This window comes from Brassica rapa, chromosome A09 (assembly GCF_000309985.2).
Source record: "Brassica rapa cultivar Chiifu-401-42 chromosome A09, CAAS_Brap_v3.01, whole genome shotgun sequence".
Classification (NCBI taxonomy): Eukaryota; Viridiplantae; Streptophyta; class Magnoliopsida; order Brassicales; family Brassicaceae; genus Brassica; species Brassica rapa.
The window spans coordinates 14,467,065-14,470,763 of NC_024803.2; the positions used below are offsets into that span (position 1 = coordinate 14,467,065).

General features: G+C 32.3%; 1 long non-coding RNA gene across 3 annotated transcripts; it reads right to left on the reverse strand.

Annotated features, from left to right (window-relative positions):
* Positions 1-1,073: 1,073 nt before the first annotated feature.
* LOC103839602 lies at positions 1,074-3,380 on the reverse strand. 3 transcript variants are annotated; one of them, XR_001956104.2, is made up of 4 exons: positions 3,124-3,380; positions 2,801-2,913; positions 1,871-2,624; positions 1,074-1,605 (listed from the first exon to the last, which is right to left on the reverse strand). It is a non-coding gene; the product is annotated as an uncharacterized LOC103839602 (long non-coding RNA). The 3 variants fall into 3 exon arrangements; XR_004451788.1 differs by having other exon boundaries at positions 1,074-1,616; XR_004451789.1 differs by having other exon boundaries at positions 2,801-2,908; positions 3,124-3,364.
* Between the last annotated feature and the right edge of the window lie 319 nt (positions 3,381-3,699).

The window sequence follows — 3,699 nt, forward strand, 5'->3', positions numbered from 1 at the left end:
GATGTTTTTCTCTTATAACAAAACAATATAGAGAATCAAGATACAATATTTAAATAAGTTTAGACCGTGTTTCACTTTATTCATTGTTTTTACTTTTGTTCCCATATCTCACCTTCGAACCAAACATGGCTGAATTTGTGACATGATTATTTTGTATGCTTCCGAAGATGATTTATAGTATACAATACTGGTGAACTGGATTTGAAAAAAAAGTTTGAATTGGAGAAGAAGTGTTGGGTTAATATATACTAAGAATTTAAAGGGTTTCAATATTTGTTGCACTACGTGCATAAAATTTGTGTATTTTATTGAACTTCAGATTTTATTTGAAAGTGTTTGATTTTATATTTTATGTGATTCAGTATTCTTGACCATACTTTCGATTAAAAATGATAATCGAATTCAATCTCGTTATGATAAACTAAACTTCATAATTTAACGTAACTGTTGAGATTTTTATAATGAAACATGTTCTATTTATTTTTGTGGTATTGTTCTCTTTTATTTTTTAGCGCATATGTTTATTTTTGTTTTTATATGTTATTTGTTATATTGTTTTGTGTTACGTCTCTATGTATTTGTAGCAAATATATACTTCTTATGCTTTGTATTATCATGAAAATAATTTTTTTTTTGCTTTTTCATTTTTGTTATATTTTGTTATTTTAAGATTATTTAAAAAAAATATATATTCTTATTATGTATTTTTCGTGGTTTCCCTTAATATTTTGTAAGTTTTCTTCAGTTGAGTTTAATGTAAAATAAGCATTATGTTTTTGGATTTAATTATATTTTATTTGTTAACTTATTTTTATGTATATATTTTGTTACATTAAGTATTTTTTTACGTTATGTATTTCAGTAAATTTTCATTATTTTATTTGCTTATATTTCATTTATGTAGATTTTAAAAACATGCAGCCTTAATTATAACTTTTTTCATCGTGGGTTTTCATAATTTTTCAATTCCTTTAAGTTTGATCTAAAATGAAGAGTAACAGGCTTCTTGCTCGTGTCTATTTAATTTTAAAAACTTTTTTTTTCTTATAAATTTTTTCTAATTATTTTTAAAGTTTTAACTGTAATTAGGTTATATTACATATTTCAACTGAATTTTTATTTGTTGAATTTGTTTGCACCAAACTCAAAAAATATAACTCTAAATATGCTTAATCTCTTCTAATCAATCATGCAAATACGTTGTGCCTTTTCTGATTATGTCGACAGTGTCAGTATCCTCCTAACATTAATCAGCTCACCAATTGCAGAACTCGGTTCAACTTTTTTACACAACGACTTTAACTCCGCTAACCATATCTCTCCGCCTCATAATATGAACCATCCTTTCCATCTCAAGCCTTCCTCGCAAGTTCTCTCGCATAACCTTATCCATTTCTTTCTTGCTACGCTATCTCATCCACCTCACTCTCTGCTTTTCCATCTCCACCGCCTACCACTGGTACCCAATTTCCACTCCTTCAGCTCCAATGCCTTCTTCCTCATCAACTCTTTCTTCTCACACACGATCTTCACTGGATCATCCTACACACATTATACTTCCTCTCTCATCTTCTTCACCTCCGCTGATACTCCTTCCCCTCTCCCCTGCTTGGTCACTATTTACATTAGACATTTTTAGTGCGAAAATTAAGTTGGGAAGAAACTTGGCTCGGTGACAATTCACTCATGTAAATGTTTATTGTCTCCTAACTACAATTCAGAACTCCATAGCTAACTTGAGAGAGGAATTGACACTGTTCGGGTCCAAATTTTCTTGATGAAACAAACAGTTTTTTTCACGGCTAAGAGTAAAACCGCTACTGCCATGTAGTGGAGCGCGAGCTGAACCAAAGTTGGGTTATTGACTTACTGTTGTTGTAATTGGTGAGTATCAAGAGGAAGTCCATGTGCTCAAAGATGGACTGAGTGTGCTTTCAAAGAGTTTCTCATTGAGTCACATCTTGTTGCTGTTGTTATTGTTTTCTGAAATCTGGTCCGTAGTCTCTCATTTAATCAACAAACACAGCTGTCCCAACGTCTTCGAACAAATCTACAAATTTGTAGGTGCCCGAACCTATAGAAGGTATTCTTATCAACTGGTACCTGAAAGAATTCATGAAAACAACTTCAAATATCATGGAACCAGAGGAAAAGTTATTAACACACACAAAGCGAAAAAGTTATTAACACACACGAAGCGAATCAGATTAGCCATACTAAAGCAAAGCACAGAGAATGGGTTGCCTAATACCGTCAGAGTTTATAGTTACTGCAAAGTCCTAAGTAAGGCGTTGGTCTTGTAAGTTGTATTAGAAATAGATTCAGATTTTTTTTATTTTTTTGAATGAAAATAGATTCAGATTTTGCAATTTGCTAGACTGATTCTATATAGAAAACTTCATACATAATCAGTTTCAATTCTACTTACCTCAAGACAGTAACACTAAAATCAAAGGCTAGAGCAATCTTGATGTGTAACAAAAAAAACATCGTAAGGGTCCAAGAATTTATCTTTCATGAAGATTTATAGTTCCCTGGAAATATGCGGTTTTGACCATAAGTTATGCAGTTATCCTTGTAGCAGCTACCAATTACTTCTCAATGGAAGGAAGATTCACAATACCCTGGAACACAGCAAGTAGAAACACACAACATCAAAATCTGAGTAACAGAATACACAGTCTCATGGTGATAACATCAAAACGTTTAAAGGGATCTCCAATAGAAAATGTGATTTCATCCTGAGATAGATTCTTATTATTTGAAGCAAATGGTGAAACAGAGAATCATGGTTTCATACTTGCCTCAACTTGTTTCTGGATATAGAACATGCCTGATAATCCCATCAAGCATACTGGATTTTCCTGTTTGCATTTTTACTGGATCGTCTCAGTCTCTTCATCTTCACCTTAGCTTTAATCAAAACAAAATCAACAAACAAAATCGAAATCGAATAATCTACCATAGACGAAAGCTTCTGAAATAAAGCTAAAATTTTGAAAAAAGCACAAACTGAAACAAAATCAACTAACAATATCGAAATCTTAATCATCGACGTTATCACTGGGATTTTTGAAAGATATGAAATGATAGAAATAATGAAATTCAGAGCATCGGACTTACCTTTTGATAGTTGCAGATTCTGAGAAAAAAACGAAGGGAGATGCATTCAATGATAGATCGTGGGAGGAGTGGAGAAAAACGAGATAACGAGCCCGTTGAAGGTGACGCTTCGATTCCGACTAATGCAATGATTCAATAATTGAATAGCAGAGATCGGTGCAAAGATTAATCAGATTTCACAACCTTTCAGAATCTCTAGGTCGTACAGGCCAGTCCATTAAAGAAATTCACTTTACAAAATACGCCCATCTGATTGCAGATTAATGAAGTGACGCGTTTCGTATAAATAGGACACGTGTCAAGACTAAGTTCAACGACTTTCTGACGTGTCGTCACCAGGAGAGAGACAATATATCCTTAAATTTTGGAATGGGTATAGTTTGTGCTATATTAAAGTTTATATATTAGTTAGGTTTTTACCGGTTTTAGTAAATTTCATAGAAAATTTAATAATTATGCTGCCATTAATCCGAGATTTGTATAACTATAAAATAAAAGTTGTGTGTGCATGAAATGTAAAAACTGAAAAGAGAGTGCAGAGTATCAAAATAATAGTGATGGTAGTTTTGGGAACGA